The following is an 18513-nucleotide window of genomic DNA, read 5'->3' on the forward strand; positions in this document are numbered from 1 at the left end:
GAAGGTAGCAAATGTCATTCCACTATTTAAGAAGGGAGGGATAGCGAAAACAGGGAACTACAGAACTGTTAGCCTTACATCTGAGTTGGGAAAATGTTAGAATCTATTCTAAAGGATGTGATAAATGGACACTTGGACAATAATGATCTGATTGGCATAGTCAACATGGATTTATGAATGGGAAATCATGTTTGACGAACCTGTTGGGAGTTTTTGAGGATGTTACTAACAGCATTGATAAAGGGGAGTTGGTGGACCTGGTATACTTGGATATTCAGAAGGCTTTTGATAAAGTCCCCCACAGGAGGTTGGTTAGCAAAATTAAAGCACATGAGATAGGAGGTAATATACCGGCATGGATTAAGAACTGGTTAACAGACAGAAAACAGAGTTGGAATAAACATTGGTAGGCTGTGACTACTGCGGTGCGACAAGAATCGGTACTTGGGCCCCAGCTGTTCACAGTATATATCAATGATTTGGACATGTGCACCAAATGTAATATTTCCAAGTTTGCAGATGACACAAAACTAGATGGGAATGTGTGTTGTGAGAAAGATACAAAGCGGCTTCAAGGGGATTTGGACAGACTTAGTGAGTGGGCAAGAACGTGGCAGATGGAATATAATGTGGAAAAATGTGAGGTTATCCATTTTGGTAGGAGGAATAGATGTGCAGAGTATTTCTTAAATGGTAAGAAGTTAGAAAGTGTAGAAGTACAAAGAGACCTGGGTGTCCTCGTCAATAAGTCACTGAAAGCTAACATGCAAGTGCAGCAAGCAATTAAGAAGGCTAATGGTATGTTAGTATTTATCACAAGAGGATTTGAGTACAGGAGTAGTGAAGTCTTGCTTCAATTGTATAGAACCTTGGTTAGACCACACCTGGAGTACTGTGTGCAGTTTTGGTCACCTTACCTTAGGAAGGCTATTACTGCCATAGAGGGAGTGCAACGAAGGTTCATCACACTTGTTCCCGGGATAGCAGGACTGTCTTATGAAAAGAGAATTGGGGAAACTAAGCCTGTATTCTCTAGAGTTTTGAAGAATGAGAGGTGATCTCATTGAAACTTACAAAATACTTAAAGGGATAGACAGGGTAGATGCAGGTAAGATGTTTCCCATCGTTGGGGAGTCTAGAACCAGGAGACACAATTTCAAAATAAGGGGAAAGCCACTTAGGACAGAGATGAAGAGAAATTCCTTTACTCAGAGGGTTGTGAATCTTTGGAATTCTCTACCCTAGAGGGCCGTGGAAGCTCAGTCATTGAGTATGTTTAAAGTAGAGACTGACAGATTTCTAAATACAAATGACATAAAGGGATATGGGGATAGTGTGGGGAAAAAGCATTGAAGTGGATGATCAGCCATGATCATACTGAATGGCAGAGCAGGCTCGATGGGCTGAATAGCCTATTCCTGCTCCTATATTCCTATGGGCCTCCAGCTTCCTGGGCCTTACTGGGTTGTTCCCACACTTACCCCCACCCTGCACACCCCCCCCCCCCCCCCATCCTGGCCTCTCCATTAATATCAGGACAGGGCACCAGCAGTAAAAATAGATTTGTGTTTTTACACTGGTGACTGTAGGTGCATAGACCATTGCAAAAATTTAAACTGATCCCTAAATAACATTTTGAGGTTATTGATCCCATGAAAATAATACATTGTGCTTTATTTATTCTTTAAAATACTGATAATGCCACACAGTGCAGCTGATGTGTTTCCAGGAATTCTGATGCTGAGCCAGATTTAATCTTAAGCAATTCTGTGTATTACAATATTACATAGTTTGATTAAATTATCATATAATTCTACCCGCCACAATACTTATACAAAATGTAAGATCTCCTTAAAAAAAGTGTGTGAGTATTGTATGTTCATTGTAATGTGGCAATGATTTCACTTCTGCATTGAGAAGTGGCTGAATTGTAAGTTTTCTCTTCATTATATTTTAGTTTTCTTTAAATCAAATCCACAAATTTTTCCCATTGGTACATAGTCAAACGTGTGGCCACCTTCAAAAACTGTTGCAATATAGCAGTGCCTAATTAAACCAGAGAGATTGGTAACAGTGGGCCTTTGCTATATATGTATTTACGGAGCAGAATCATGCTTTGAACAGAAAGATGCACCTAACAAGAACATGTCTGCAGAAATGTTGCATATTCTGAACAAAAACCAAATTTTAAAATGGGGAGCGTTGAAGTCTCACAACTGCCCACCTAAAGCAAACTGGGACAGAAATAATACAAGAATTAAGGTCAGCAAGCAGAACTATTTAAAAAAAATACAATCCTCCATCAATATTTTTAAAAAACTCAGAGTAAATTGCACTATCAAATGATAATGAACAGAAAGCGGTATTTTGCGACTGAATGTTAAATTAGTAACTCACAGCAACATACTCGGACATGGTAGAGAATAACAGAAGTGGGCACCTACGCAGAAAATGATTGCAAGCATGAAGTTGTATTTACATGCTGAATAATTCAGCCCCAAAACACAGATACATGACTGAAGTAACATCTGCTGCGTCGGATACCGAGCAAATAAATTTGAGATTCTTCTAACTCCAATCTTGTATTTTTATCTTGAAATAAGAATGAAGCCCATTTCTATCATCAATTGGACAACACTGTACAGCAGCAAGTGCTGCAAGTGGGGGAAGACAGATCTGAGGATATCCAAAGTCTTAGCTTCTCATTTGAAGTGTTCTACGGAGCCAGGAGTGGAAAAAGTGCACAGACATTTAAATGCAGACAAGATTTCATAGCACCCGTGGTTCTTTAACTATCTAATCCCCTTCATCGGAAAAAAATCCTGTGCATTGGGCTTTGAAAACAATATTTCCTTTGCTCAGATTAATGAAAGGCCGTTTTACTTACATTCTCACATACAATACATAAAAATTCAATCAGGTGAAGCTTCATTTAAGGAAAATCAATGGGAAATGTTTTTGGAAATCGTGAGAATTGACTGTCAACATTTTGACCCACGGTAAAGGATTAAGTGACACAATAAACATGGAATTCCCCCAAGTATCTTACAGTTTTTGGTCTTTCTAACATTTAAATGTAATATCCTGACAGTGTGATGGCTTAGGTTACTTGAGTCAAACCGTCATTTGGTAGTACAGAACTTGAGTACTGCTGAAAATAGAGACATTTTATCGAAGTTTTTCATCTTACATTCATCAGGACAATTCGCAAGAATACCAATGTAAGGGAAGCAACAAATTTATACTGTATACTCGCTTCTCATACCAACTTGTTGCTTTCCTTACATTGGTATTCTTGTGAATTATCCTGATGAATACAAGATGAAAAACTTCGACAAAACATCTCTATTTTCAGCATTACTTGGGTCAGTTCTCAATCATAAAATAATTACTTGTTCATTATGCATTATCAAGCAGTAAATATACAATTTTGATTCCAGTGGACCAGAGTTAAGGAACCGAGATAACATTATGGCCCAGAATTTGTTAGACTGGGGAATCTCATGGTGTGCTCTGTTAGTCAGACATTCTCCCTCACCCTTCGGCTTGAAATGTTTTTGCTCCATAACTTGCTGGCAGTGCAAGCTGATTATGGGTCAAATGGGACCTCTGTGAACAACAAGACCAACTGTCTATCTTCTTAAACAATGAGATTTAAGTATTGAGAAAGAAACAGGAACAATTGAGAAGGAAATTGGGTGAATTTGAGTCAAATCAGGTACAAGAACAGGAAGAATGAGAGGGAAAGAAAGATTGGATTGAGAGAGAAAAAGAGACAGGAAAAGTAAGAAAAAAGTAACATTTAAAAATTATTCAATCTCCAATAACAATTTACTATCTGTGGGAGTGAGGTTCCATAGTTTTAACTGATCCCTTTCTTGGCTGGAGAGGTTGAGTGGCATTGCAGGAACATAAATTTACACGTTGCAAGGGTCCTTAAGCTGTTAAGTACCAGCTTTAATTTTCTGCAGCAAGTTTAATTGGTAATTAATGCTTGTGTGCAGCAATCTATCAAAATTTATGGGGAGGCTGAAGGCGAGATGCCATTTTTGCGAGGCCAATGGTGGAGCAATGCAAATCACCATTAATTTGTGGAGATTCACACTCACAGTCTACCTCTTCCTTGACACAATCTGCTCGATGATTTACACCCTGTTTTTTTAAAAAAATTAAAAATCAAATGTTTCAGGAAACTGCTCAGAATGTAATACAAACTTAATTCTCCAGGTATGTAGGTGCATTAAAGATTGTGTCAGCTGTGGCTCACTAGGTTGTACTCACACCTCTACGTCTGTAGATTGGGGGTTCGGGTCCCACTCCAGAACTTAGTACAAAATCAAGGTGTGCTGGTGGAGATGCTAAATTTTGGATGGGACATTAAACTGAGGCCCTGTGTCTACTCTCTCAGGGGAATGTAAAAGATTCCATGGCATGATTTTGAGGAAGAATAGGGGAGTTCTTCATGGCGTCCTGGTCAATATTTATCCCTCAATCAACACCACAAAAAACAGAGGATCTGGTCATTACCATATTTCTGTTTGTGGGATCGTGCTGTGTGAAAATTGGCTGCTGCATTTCCTACTTTGCAACAGTGACCACACTTCAGAAGTACTTCGCTGGCTGTAAAGGACTTTGGGACATCCTGTCATTGTGAAAGATGCTATATAAATGCAATCTCTCCTTCTTTTCATTCTTTCATTGATACTACAGGCAAAAACTGTTCTCTGACTGATCTTCCAACTAGTCAAAAAGCACCTATGTCTGTTAGATCAACATGAGTGAATGACTGGTTTAAGTACGTGTATTGATAACAAGCCACTTGCTATAATATACTTGCCTTAATGTAATTTGCACAGATTACATGCAAACGAGAAAAAAGGCGCTCTTGCTTGTAACCAAACTATCAAGTTATGTCGGCTCTTCCGCCACTTATATTTGAACCTATATTCAGACTCCGAATCATAGTGTTCTGGTATTAGATTGCAACTTTAGCCTGCTTTATTCATGTTGTATTCATTGAGACGTTTCTGAAATCTTTCTCAGCACCAAACATCTCTGTGGCAGCAGCAAACTGGATTCCACAGGCAATACCCCAAACTCAGAATCAGGGTTATTGTTTGCACGGCAAGCTTTTAAAAAGAAATTGACAAAATTTACACCTGACAGCATTTTCCCAATTAAGTGCATCAGATGAAACAAGTTTTTTTTTTAAAAAGGCACCAATTTAATTTTAAAAAACAACTGAATCAGTCCCTATTAGAATCAGTCAATGTCGTGTAGATGGTGGTAGATGTTTGCAATGCGTTGATGTTGTGCTGAGACTGCAGTGTTGTTTTCCACTACTGTTTTCTTCAATTCTCTGCATTAGGGATGCTCTTTCTATCACCACCCCCACCCATCTCTGACTTTGCAACAGAATACACTTGGGTCAGTGCTTGACTTGCGATTGAAGCTAATTCATGAACGAAACAGCCTCCAAATGCATGTCACTCTGTTTGTCAACACTGCACATTAAAATCTCTGTACAAGCCTGCCTGCTGTTACTTTGGACACAAATCCCTCCCAGTCAACAGGGCTTATAATCAGGAAACCAATAACATAGGCAAGTCATCATTGCACATGTTGCTTACCCAATGTAAATCCTCTGTATGGTTTCAGTTAGTTCCCTGGTGAAAACATACAAACATACGAATTAGGAGCAGGAGTAGGCCACTCGACCCCTCGAGCCTGTTCCGCCATTCAATAAGTCCGGTCCTCTAACCCCTCTCCATTTTTCATTGAGCTTACCAATATACTGCACATAAATTAATCCACACTTCTCACATGGAACAATTAATTTACCTAATTTAAAATCATATTCCACTGCAGATGATATGGAACTTGTGAGGAGGATAGCATAGAACTCCAAAAGAACATAGACAAGTTGGAGGAATGGCCAGACAGGTGGCAGATGAAGTTCAATGCCGAGAAATGTGAAGTGATTCATCTTGATAGAACATGGAGAGACAATATAGAATAAAGGGTACAATTTTAAAGGGGGTGCAGGAGCAGAGGGACCTGGATGTATATGTACATAAATCACTGAAGGTGGCAGGACAGATTGAGAGTGCAGTTAATGAAGCATACAGTATCCTGGGCTTTATTAATAGGGGCATAGAGTACAAGTGCAAAGAAGTTATGTTGAACTTGTATAAGACACTAGTTCGGCCTCAGCAAGACTATTGCGTCCAGCTCAGGGCGTCGGATTTTAGGAAAGCCTTGAGAGCATTAGAGAGAATACAGAAAAGATACATGAGAATTGTTCCAGGGATGAGTAATTTCAGTTATGAAGATAGATTGGAGAAATTAGGACTGTTTTCCTTGGAGAAGAGAAGGCTGAGAGGTGATTTGATAGAGATATTCAAAATCATGAGTGGTCTGGACAGAGGAGATAGAGAGAAACTGTTCCCACTCGTGAAAGGATTGAGAACGAGAGGGTGCAGGTTTAGAGTATTTGGTAAGAGAAGCAAAAGTGACCTGAGGAAAAACTTTTTCACGCAGCGAGTGGTTAAGGTCTGGAATGCACTGCCTGAGAGTGTGGTGGAGGCAGGTTCAATTGAAGCATTCAAAAGACTGTTATTTGAAAAGGAAGAATGTGCAGGGTTACGGGGAGAAGGCGGGGGAATGGAACTGAGAGATTTGCTCTTTCAGAGAGCTAGTGTGGACACGATGGGCCCAATAGCCTCCTTCTGCGCTGTAACAGTTCTGTGTTTCTATAATGAGAATGGCATATCTGTTATCAAAGGGCAGGGAGATGCATTGTAGATGTTGTGATTGGACAAAATTTATTCAGAGATTTTACCCCTATCACTTTTCACCTACAGTGAATCTCTGTCTCTCCTTTCTCTTACAATCTTCAGGTTTTTAATAACTCAAAGCTTGATGTCAACCAACACTACGTCCCCTTGACTTGGTCTTCACTTTTCTTCTTTCTTTCAATCCTGGTGGTGGCCAGCACTATGAACCTTGGCCTCCCACCTAATTTTTTTCAATTAATAATACAAGATCCGATGCCTCACTGTTGGGGGAAGAAAACTAACACCATTCACCTCTTTTAGGATAATTGGCAAAAGAATCAAAGGCGAGATGAGAATTTTTGTTTTACCCAGTGAGTTGTTGTGATCTGGAATGTGCTGCTTGAAAGGGCAGTGGAATCAAATTCAACAGTAATTTTTAAAAGGGAACTGTATAAACACTTGAAGGGGAGAAAAACTGTGGGACTATGGGGAAATAGCAGGGGAGACTAATTGGACAACTCCTCCTATGAGCTGGCACAGGCACGATGGGATGAATGGCCTCCTTCCGCGCAGTATCATTCTATCCTTCCAATTAGCTGCTGCTTTCTGTGATGTAAATAATACTGCCACAATAAAAAGCTATGGTGATGTGAACTCTATATTTTGGAAGCAGAAAATGCAATGATGGGGTAAGGGCCTCAGCTGCAGATGCCTCAGAGATTTTGAGAACCTCCAATGCGGTTGGATATCATGGGAGTCAACTGATCTATGGTTTGGAGATTTAAAGAATAATTCGGGAACTCAAGACTACGTGATCCATCTGTAACTTCTTGAACTTGTTTTTATTTCTTTATTCACAGGATGTGGGCATCGCTGGCAAGCCCAACATTTATTGCCCATCCCTAGGTGCCCTTGTGAAGGTGGTGGGGACCCACCTTCTCGAACCGCTGGAGTCCATATCGTGAAGGTGCTCCCTTATTGCTGTTAGGCAGAGAGTTGCAGGATTTTGCCTCAGTGATGATGAAAGAACGGCGATATAGTTCCAAGTCAGGATGGTGTGCGACTTGGAGAGGAACTGGCAGGTGGTGGTGTTCCCATGTGCCAGCTGCTCGTGTTTGGGAGGTGCTGTCCAAGCAACCTTGGTGAGTTGCTGCAGTGCATCTAGTAAATGTTACACACTGCTGCCACTGTGCACTGGTGGTAGAGGAAATTAATATTTATCCTCCACCAATAATACTCGAACCATTCTCCAAAAATAAAGGCTATCGGCAAAAGAGCCAGAGGGGAGATTAGGAGAAATGTATTTGTGCTGCAAATTGTTGTGATCTGGAACGCGCTGCCTGAAAGGGTGATGGGATCAGTATCAATCGTAACTTGCAAAAGGGAATATTGAAGCAGAGGAGTTTTGCAGGTCTATGGGAGAAAGAGCAGTGCAGGAGTGGGACTAATTGGATAGCTCTTTCATAGGGCCAGCGCAAACATGGTGGACCAAATGGCCTCCTCCTGTGCCGTCTGATTCTATGAAGAATGAATAATTCACATGACGCTTCCAAGGCAAGTACATTGCCCGCATCTGCAGCACAAATATGATCTGCTACAAGCTAATCATGATTATTCTGGTCAGTAATCATTTCAACAACTGGACAGTTAAGAAAAAAATCACCTTCTCGGATAAGTTATCTCTGCAAGATGGATCACTCCGCACTTGTCAGCCAAGGCGGCTGCCCCTCGAAGCTCCCTGTCACTTCACGTAGCAACCAGCCTGGCTCACCTAGACAGGTGACACTGCGGTGGAGAGCAAGATGGCTCCATTATTGAGGGCGCGGGAGATTGGGCTGACAAAGCCTGGGGCTCGCAGCAAATTCAACTCACCACAGTACGCATTTCAGCATCTATTCTCGTCATGACTGGACGGTAAGGCGTATAAAACTGAAAGTAAACTGGCTTGTGAGAGAGAGGGAGGAGGAAAAGCAACAACGAGAAGGAAAAACAATCTACATTACATAAAAATAAGAAAAAAAAAATCCCTGCTGTTTCCTTACAAATAAGGGAGAAAAAGGACACCACACCAGAGGGAACAAAAGGTGACAAAATGTTACATGAGAAATTATTCCAAAAATACCGCTGGATAACTTCAAAGGACATAAGAGCGCCTCACGGAAACTGTACGATAAATATAAATATATATATATTTTTTTAAATTCACAGATCAACTAGGAGCAAAACTGACAGTATGCAAAAGAAACAGTTTCTCTCTACTGCGCAACTTGTTAAATCAATAAGAATATCTGTCAGAGATATCCCGCTACACCATTTGGCTGATGTCAACCCTAAATAAACCAGATCAGAAAACCAGCAAGAAGCAGGATGAATATCAAATCGGATGAGAACAGTCTAACTGTAATGCGCGCTGTTTGCTTGCTGATTTTTTTTCTTGGTTATGGGGAGGGGATGGGGGAGGAGTGGGGTAGTGAGGAGGGTGGTGAGGGAGGGGGGGGGGGGTGCTGTGCGGGCGGGTTGTGGCAATCATTGCAGTCATTTGCAGCACTAATGTTCAATTCAGTCTCCTTTCACTCTACTGATTTAGGTGCTCAGGGTAGCTTCGTAGCAGACACGGTGAAGCTGTGCTGTTTAGCAGGCTGTTTAATAGGAAACTGGCAGTCTTATTTCTTCCCCAGATTTGGTTTGTCACTAGCTCTCCATTACTTGCCACTCAGCTTTGATATCTTTGGACAGGACTGATCAAAAGATGTCATTTGACCTACGCAGCATGGCAGAAACTTGGAGAAGTCTCATAAAGGGACACTCCGGCTGTAAATAAAATGACATTATTATTTCCTCTGTCCTATCATGTAGAAAAGCCAATTATGGTAATGCGCTGTGTGTCAATGAAAATACAGCAATCTTTTTTGGACCAGCTAATGCAGGCGTCAATGGTGAAACAACTCTGCTTGCTTCGGAAATGTGCCCACTGCTAACAGGAGAGGAACGGCGTGATAGATGTCTCAACAAGCTCCTAATAAAATCCCAGATAGTCATAAAAAAATTGCAAGTTTGCAAAACAATCCCAACTGCAAAATGCAAACTGTTAAGTTTTCAAATTATCTTGTAATTTAATCTCAAATGATTTATAATCCATCACCCAGAGTCTGCATTACATCCTTTCATTGCTCACTGTATGACAGAGAGGGGAAAAAAAGACAATTTATTATATTAATAAAACCAGATGTCCAGCAGGCCCCAAATTGTGTGCAAACTGAGGGAGGGAAGGTTTGTAAACAATGCACATCTTAACTTGACAGAACCTAGCAGACTTCTTTGTGTTTTTTCCCGGAAAGTGTGGATTTCATCAGTGTCGAAATATGATTTGCTATCCTCTTGTTCTATCGATGGCGAAGATGCCTGTAAGCTACCTGCTGTACACAGTATTCCATTTCAATGCATTTGTTGCAAAACGCTCTCATTTTTAATGAGGGAGAATAAATGAAATCTACCCAAAACACAGTTGGAATTTAAAAACATTTCCCAACACTCTGTAGCAGTTATGTATTCATTAAACCATATAACATTTTCATTTCAGCAAATTAAACACTTTTGAATGGACTGTTCCAATTGAATTTAAAATGAATTAAAAAGAAACTTTAAACCTGGATGCTTTATTTTGTTTTCTTTTCTCACAAAGGAAAAAACATTCGGGTCTTAATGGTATGCGACAATGTGAGAACATAAGAACTAGGAGCAGGAGTAGGCAATTCAGCCCCTCGAGCCTGCTCCGCCATTCAATACGATCATGGCTGATCTCATCTCGGCCTCAACTCCACTTACCTGCCCGTTCTCCATAACCCTTCAATCCATTACTAATTAAAAATCTGTCTATCTGCTCCTTAAATTTACTCAATGTCCCAGCATCCACCGCACTCTGGGGTAGTGAATTCCACAGACTCACGACCCTTTGAGAGAAGTAATTTCTCCTCATCTCTGTTTTAAATCTGCTACCCCTTATCCTAAAACTATGACCTCTCATTCTAGATTGCCCCAGAAGAGGAAACATCCTCTCTACGTCTACTTTGTCAATCCCCTTAATCATCTTGTATACCTCAATTAGATCCCCTCTCATTCTTCTAAACTCCAGAGAGTAAAGGCCTAGTAACTGTTCAATCTCTCTTCATAAGACAAACCCCTCGTCCCTGGAATCAATCCAGTGAACCTCCTCTGAACTGCCTCCAATGCAACTACATCCCTCCTCAAGGGGACCAAAACTGTACGCAATACTCCAGGTGAAGTCACACTAATGCCTTGTACAGTTGCAGCAACACTTCCCTACTTTTATATTCTATTCCTTTAGCAATAAATGCCAAGATTCCATTTGCCTTCCTTATTACCTGCTGTACCTGCATACTAGTTTTCTGCGATTCATGCACGAGGACACCCAGATCCCTCTGCACCAAAGCACTCTGAAGTTTCTCTCCATTTAGATAATAATTTGCCTTTCTATTCTTCTGACCAAAATGGATAACCTCACACTTATCCATGTTAAAATCCATCTGCCAAATTTTGGCCCATTCACCTAACCTGTCCATATCCATTTGTAAATGTTTTATTTCTTTATTGCAACTTACTATCCCACCTATTTTAGTGTCACCTGCAAATTTGGCTATAGTACCTTCTATCCCTGCATCCACGTCATTAATATAGATTGAAAATAGTTGGGCCCAAGGACTGAACCCTGTGGCACCCCACTAGTGCCAACCAGAAAAAGACCCATTTATCCCGACTCTCTGTTTTCTGTTGGTTAGCCAATCCTCTATCCAAGCTAATAAATTGCCCCTAACCCCATGTGATCTTACCTTGTGTATTAACCCTTTGTGTGGCACCTTATCAAATGCCTTCTGGAAGTCCAGATATACTACATCTACCAGAACCCCATTATCTACTTTGCTTAACACAGCTTCAAAGAACTAGCAAATTAGTCAAAGACGATTTAACCTTCATAAAACCATGCTAACTCTGGTGGATTGCGTTTTGACTTTCTAAATGTCTTGTTATTACTTCCTTAATAATGGATTCTAACAATTTCCCAATGATAGATGTTAAACTAACTGGTCTATAGTTTCCTACTTTCTGCCTCCCTCCCTTTTTGATTAAGGGCTTTATATTAGCTTTTTTCCAATCCACTGGAACCTTTCTCATATCCAGGGAATTTTGGAATATTATAACCACTATCTCCGCTGCCACTTCCTTTAAGACCCTCGAATGTAGGCCATCAGGCCCTGGGGATTTGTCTGCATTCAATCCCAATAGTTTGCTCAGTATTTTTTCCCTAGTGATGATGATTTTAGAACATTACAGCGCAGTACAGGCCCTTCGGCCCTCGATGTTGCGCCGACCTGTGAAACCATCTGACCTACACTATTCCATTTTCATCCATATGTCTATCCAATGACCACTTAAATGCCCTTAAAGTTGGCGAGTCTACTACTGTTGCAGGCAGGGCGTTACACGCCCCTACTACTCTCTGAGTAAAGAAACTACCTCTGAAATCTGTCCTATATCTATCACCCCTCAACTTAAAGCTATGTCCCCTCGTGTTTGCCATCACCATCCGAGGAAAAAGACTCTCACTATCCACCCTATCTAACCCTCTGATTATCTTATATGTCTCTATTAAGTCACCTCTCCTCCTCCTTCTCTCCAACGAAAACAACCTCAAGTCCCTCAGCCTTTCCTCGTAAGACCTTCCCTCCATACCAGGCAACATCCTAGTAAATCTCCTCTGCACCCTTTCCAAAGCTTCCACATCCTTCCTATAATGCGGTGACCAGAACTGCACGCAATACTCCAGGTGCGGCCTCACCAGAGTTTTGTACCGCTGCAGCATGACCTCGTGGCTCCGAATTGTTCTAAGTTCCTCTCTTTCTATAACGTCTGCATTACCTGTTACTATTGGGATGGTACTAGTGTCCTCCACCGTGAAAACTGAGGCAAAATACTGATTTAGTGTCTCCGCCATTTCTGTGTTCCCCTCTATTAACTCCCCAGTTACATCCTCCAAGGGACCAACATTCACTTTAGCTACTCTTTTCCCGTTCATATACTTATAGAAGCTTTTGCTATCCGTTTTTATATTTTGCGTTAGTTTTCTTTCATAATTTATCTTTGCTCTTTTTATTACTTTTTTAGCAACCCTTTGTTGGATAGAAGTGTTTTTAAATTTGTAACTCTGGTGTTCTCCTCTGCTCTCTCTGCAGCAGAACTGTCTTCAAATACAACATGGTTCTTTACAGACCCACGAGATGGGGAACAATTTCATGTGGATCCATTCATTGCGTCAGCACCGTTACCAAAAAATGCATAATTGTCAATGGTAAATCAGGAATTTTGCCTGGTCCAAATGTGAACTGAAGATATTAGTGAAGTCGGATTTGATATGACTTTGTCGATAGAAAAAAAAAGGTTAAAGAGAGAAAGAACTTGCATTTCATGATCTCAAGACATCCCAAAGTGCTTTACAGCCAATGAAGTCCTTTTGAAGTGTAGTCAAGCTCCCACAAATAGCAATGTGACAATGACCAGATCATTTGAATTATGTAGTGTTGTTGATTGAAGGATAAATACTGGCCAAGACACTCGGGTGACCTCCTTGCTCTTCTTCAAATAGTGCCATGGGATCTATTACATCGACCTGACAGAGCAGACAGGATCCCCCTCAGTCTAAAGTTTCTTCTGAAAGATGGCACCTCTAACAGTGCAGCACAACCTCAGCATTGCACTAGGAGGGCTGAATTTAGTGAATACGTTTCAGGTCCCGGGCAGACCCGAAAGTGGACGTTGTTGCTGCTCATCATGCATGCAGCCAGCCTACCGCAATCACACGGTGGGTGTCCAACTATAATGGAGGCATGGGGACAACACAATTACACGACCGGGCGGGTGGCAAGGCACCCATGGCGTCGCCAGCGAAGACGATGCAGGTGTTGGCACCATCTTTAAAGCACTGCCAGCCCTGTTTAAACTGCTGCTTCACTGACTGACTTTGCTGCTGCTGTGCTTCCCATACCCTGGGAGTCTCCTCTCAGTAAGGGCAGGCATCGACGATGAAACTCAGCATCATCTCCAGTGTGCCAGCGCAGCCTTCAATCGTCTGAGGAAAAGAGTGTTTGATGACCAAGACCTCACACCTGGCACCAAGCTCATGGTCTACAGAGCCGCAGTGTTACCTGCCCTCCTGTATGTCAGAAATATGGACACTGTACAGCAGACATCTCAAAGCACTGGTGGAATATCACCAGCGGTGCATCCGCAAGATCCTGCAAATTCAGTGGCAGGACAGCACTCCAATATCAGTGTCCTCTCTCAAGCCAACACCCCAAGTATCGAGACACTGGTCATGCCCAGTCAGTTACGCAGGGCGGACCACACGTCTGCATGCCAGACACAAGACTCCCAAACCAAGCTTTCTACTCCGAGCTCCGTCATGGAAAGTGGTTACCAGGAGGGCAGAGGAAACGTTACAAGGATGTCCTTAAAGTCTCGCTGATAAAATGTGGAATCTCCACTGATTCGTGGGAATCTCTTGCCCGGACTGCCCAAAATGGAGAAGAAGCATCCGCGGAGGTGCCAGCCAGTTCGAACAACATTGACATACCCCGGGAGTGACCAAGTGCAAACAGTGGAAGGAGCGATCGGAATTTCGAGCATCCCATTCCCTCCCCTCACCAAACACCATCTACCCCACCTGCGGCACAGTGTGCGGATCCAGAATTGGACTATTCAGTTACCTAAGGACCCACAACCCTGTAGTGGAAGGAAGTCATCCTCGTTCCCGAGGTACTGTCGAAGAAGAAGCTGCTGCTGTGCTGCTGAACCCCCGCCTGGAGTCCCTGTGCTGCTGACCCCCAGCCTGGACTCTCTGTGCTGCTGACCCCCAGCCTGGAGTGCCTGTGCTGCTGACCCCCAGCCTGGAGACCCTGTGCAGCTGACCCCCAGCCTGGAGTCACTGTGCTGCTGATCCCCAGCCTGGAGTCACTGTGCTGCTGACACTCCCGCCTGGAGTCCCTGTGCTGCTGACCCCCAGCCTGGAGTCTCTGTGCTGCTGACCCTTTGCCTGGTGTCCCTGTGCTGCTGACTGCCCAGCCTGGAGTCCCTGTGCTGCTGACCCCCAGCCTGGAGTCTCTGTGCTGCTGACCCTTTGCCTGGAGTCTCTGTGCTGCTGACCCCCAGCCTGGAGTCTCTGTGCTGCTGACCCTTTGCCTGGAGTCCCTATGCTGCTGACCCCCAGCCTGGAGTCCCTGTGCTGCTGACCCTTTGCCTAGAGTCCCTGTGCTGCTGACCCCCAGCCTGGAGTCTCTGTGCTGCTGACCTTTTGCCTGGAGTCCCTGTGCTGTGGACCCCCAGCCTGGAGTCCCTGCACTGCTGACCCCCAGCCTGGAGTCCCTGTACTGCTGACCCCCAGCCTGGAGTCTCTGTGCTGCTGACCCTTTGCCTGGAGTCCCTGTGCTGATGACCCCCAGCCTGGAGTCTCACTGCTGCTGACCCCCAGCCTTGAGTCCCTGTACTGCTGCCCCTCTACCTGGAGTCCCTGTACTGCTGACCCCCAGCCTGGAGTCTCTGTGCTGCTGACACCCCACCTGGAGTCACGTTGCTGCTGACCCTTTGCCTGGAGTCCCTGTACTGCTGACCCTCTGCCTGGAGTCCCTGTGCTGCTGACCCCCAGCCTGGAGTCCCTGTGCTGCTGACCCCCAGCCTGGAGTCCCTGTGCTGCTGACCCCCAGCCTGGAGTCTCTCTGCTGCTGACCATCTGCCTGAAGTCCCTGTACTGCTGACCCCCCACCTGGAGTCCCTGTACTGCCGACACTCAGCCTGGAGTCCCTGTGCTGCTGACCCTCTGTCTGGAGTCTCTGGACTGCTGACTTCCAGCCTGGAGTCCCTGTGCTACTGTCCCTCAGCCTGTATTCCCTGAGCTGCTGACCCTCTGCCTGGAGTCCCTGTGCTGCTGACCCCCAGCCTGGTCCCTGTGCTACTGACCCTCTGCCTGGAGTCCCTGTGCTCCTGACCCTTTGCCTGGAGTACCTGTGCTGCTGACCCCCAGCCTGGAGTCCCTGTGCTGCTGACCCTTTGCCTGGAGTCCCTGTGCTGCTGACCCCCAGCCTGGAGTCCCTGTGCTGCTGACCCTTTGCCTGGAGTCCCTCAGCTGCTGACCCTTTGCCTGGAATCCCTGAGCTGCTGACTCTGCCTGGAGTCCCTGAGCTGCTGACCCTTAGCCTGGAGTCCCTGTGCTGCTGACCCTTTGCCTGGAGTCCCTGAGCTGCTGACCCTCTGCCTGGAGTCCCTGTGCTGCTGACCCTCTGCCTGGAGTGCCTGTGCTGCTGACCCTTTGCCTGGAGTCCCTGAGCTGCTGACCCTCTGCCTAGAGTCCCTGAGCTGCTGACCCACTGGCTGGAGTCCCTGTGCTGCTGACCCTTTGCCTGGAGTCCCTGAGCTGCTGACGCCCACCCTGGACCCCCTGTGCTGCTGACCCCCAGCCTGGAGTCCCTGTTCTGGGACCCGCCCGCCTGGAGTCCCTCTACTGCTGACCCTTTGCCTGGAGTCCCTGAGCTGCTGACCCTCTGCCTGGAGTCCCTGAGCTGCTGACCCTTTGCCTGGAGTCCCTGAGCTGCTGACCCACAGCCTGGAGCCCCTGTGCTGCTGACCCTCTGCCTGGAGTCCCTGTGCTGCTGAACCCCCCGCCTGGAGTCCCTGTGCTGCCTACCCCCAGCCTGGAGTCGCTGTGCTGCTGACCGTCTGCCTGGAGTCCCTGTGCTGCTGACCCTTTGCCTGGAGTCCCTGTGCTGCTGACCCCCAGCTTGGAGTCACTGTGCCGCTGGCCCCCAGCCTGGAGTCCCTGTGCTGCAGACCCTCAGCCTGGAGTCCCTGTGCTGCTGACCCCCTGCCTGGAGTCCCTGTGCTGCTGACCCCCAGCCTGGAGTCCCTGTGCTGCTACCTCCCAGCCTGGAGCTCTGTGCTGCTGACCCCCAGCCTGGAGTCCCTGTGCTGCTGACCCTCTGCCTGGAGTCCCTGAGCTACTGACCCTCTGCCTGGAGTCCCTGTGCTGCTGACCCCCAGCGTGGTCCCTGTGCGACTGACCCGCTGCATGGAGTGCCTGTGCTCCTGACCCTTTGCCTGGAGTCCCTGTGCTGCTGACCCCCAGCCTGGAGTCCCTGTGCTGCAGACCCCCATCCTGGAGTCTCTGTACTGCTGACCCCCAGCCTGGAGTCCCTGTCCTGCTGACCCCCAGCCTGCAGTCCCAGTACTGCTGACCCCCAGCCTGGAGTCCCTGTACTGCTGACCCTCTACCTGGTGTCCCTGTCCTGCTGACCCCCAGCCTGGAGTCTCTGTGCTGCTGACCCCCAGTCTGGAGTCTCTGTGCTGCTGACCCCCAACCTGAAGTCCCTGTACTGCTAAGCCCGAGCCTGGAGTCTCTGTGCTGCTGACCCTTAGCCTGGAGTACCTGTGCTGCTGACCCCCAGCCTGGAGTCCCTGTACGGCTGACCCCTTGCCTGGAGTCCCTGTGCTGCTGACCCCCAGTCTGGAGTCTCTGTGCTTCTGACGCCCAGCCTGGAGTCTCTGGAATGCTGACCCCCAGCCTGGAGTCCCTGTGCGACTGACCCGCTGCATGGAGTCCCTGTGCTCCTGACCCTTTGCCTGGAGTCCCTGTGCTGCTGACCCCCAGCCTGGAGTCCCTGTGCTGCAGACCCCCAACCTGGAGTCTCTGTACTGCTGACCCCCAGCCTGGAGTCCCTGTACGGGGACTCGCCCGCCTGGAGTCCCTCTACTGCTGACCCTTTGCCTGGAGTCCCTGAGCTGCTGACCCTCAGCCTGGAGTCCCTGTGCTGCTGACCCGCAGCCTGGAGTCCCTGTGCTGCTGACCGTCTGCCTGGAGTCCCTGTGCTGCTGACCCTTTGCCTGGAGTCCCTGTGCTGCTGACCGCCAGTCTGGAGTCTCTGTGCTGCTGACCCTTTGCCTGGAGTCCCTGTGCTGCTGACCCCCCAGCCTGGAGTCTGTGCTGCTGACCCTTTGCCTGGAGTCCCTGTGCTACAGACGGCCAGCCTGGAGTCCCTGTGCTGCTGACCCCCAGCCTGGAGTCTCTGTGCTGCTGACCCCCAGCCTAGAGTCTCTGTGCTGCTGACCCCCAGCCTGGAGTCTCTGTGCTGCTGACCCTTTGCCTGGAGTCCCTGTGCTGCTGACCCCCAGCCTGGAGTCTCTGTACTGCTGACCCTTTGCCTGGAGTCCCTGTGCTGTTGACCTGCAGCCTGGAGTCTCAGTGCTGCTGACCCCCAGTCTGGAGTCTCTGTACTGCTGACCCACAGCCTGGAGTCCCTGTACTGCTGACCCTCTACCTGGAGTCCCTGTGCTGCTGACCCCCAGCCTGGAGTCTCTGTGCTGCTGACCCTTTGCCTGGAGTCTCTGTGCTGCTGACCTTTTGCCTGGAGTCCCTGTGCTGCTGACCCCCAGCCTGGAGTCCCTGTGCTTCTGACCCCCAGCCTGCAGTCCCAGTACTGCTGACCCCCAGCCGGCAGTCCCTGTACTGCTGACCCTCTACCTGGAGTCCCTGTCCTGCTGACCCCCAGCCCGGAGTCTCTGTGCTGCTGACCCCCAGTCTGGAGTCTCTGTGCTGCTGACCCGCAACCTGGAGTCCCTGTACTGCTAAGCCCGAGCCTGGAGTCTCTGTGCTGCTGACCCTTAGCCTGGAGTACCTGTG

At 46.5% G+C, this 18513-nt stretch overlaps 1 protein-coding gene across 8 annotated transcripts in view; it reads right to left on the reverse strand.

Moving 5' to 3' along the window:
• Window positions 1–18513, reverse strand: part of tshz1 (teashirt zinc finger homeobox 1) — a 376821-nt gene that overhangs the window by 194962 nt on the left and 163346 nt on the right. The window contains exons 1-2 of one of the 8 annotated variants that reach the window (XM_068032509.1): window positions 8440–8535; window positions 5631–5666 (exon numbers count right to left, since the gene is read on the reverse strand). The exons of the other annotated variants lie outside the window; for them this stretch is intronic. The gene's annotated coding sequence lies outside the window, so the exon portion shown is untranslated. Of the gene's footprint in view, window positions 1–5630; window positions 5667–8439; window positions 8536–18513 lie in introns of those variants that run through there. 8 annotated transcript variants of the gene reach the window in all.

This window comes from Heterodontus francisci, chromosome 5 (genome assembly GCF_036365525.1).
Source record: "Heterodontus francisci isolate sHetFra1 chromosome 5, sHetFra1.hap1, whole genome shotgun sequence".
NCBI lineage: Eukaryota > Metazoa > Chordata > Chondrichthyes > Heterodontiformes > Heterodontidae > Heterodontus > Heterodontus francisci.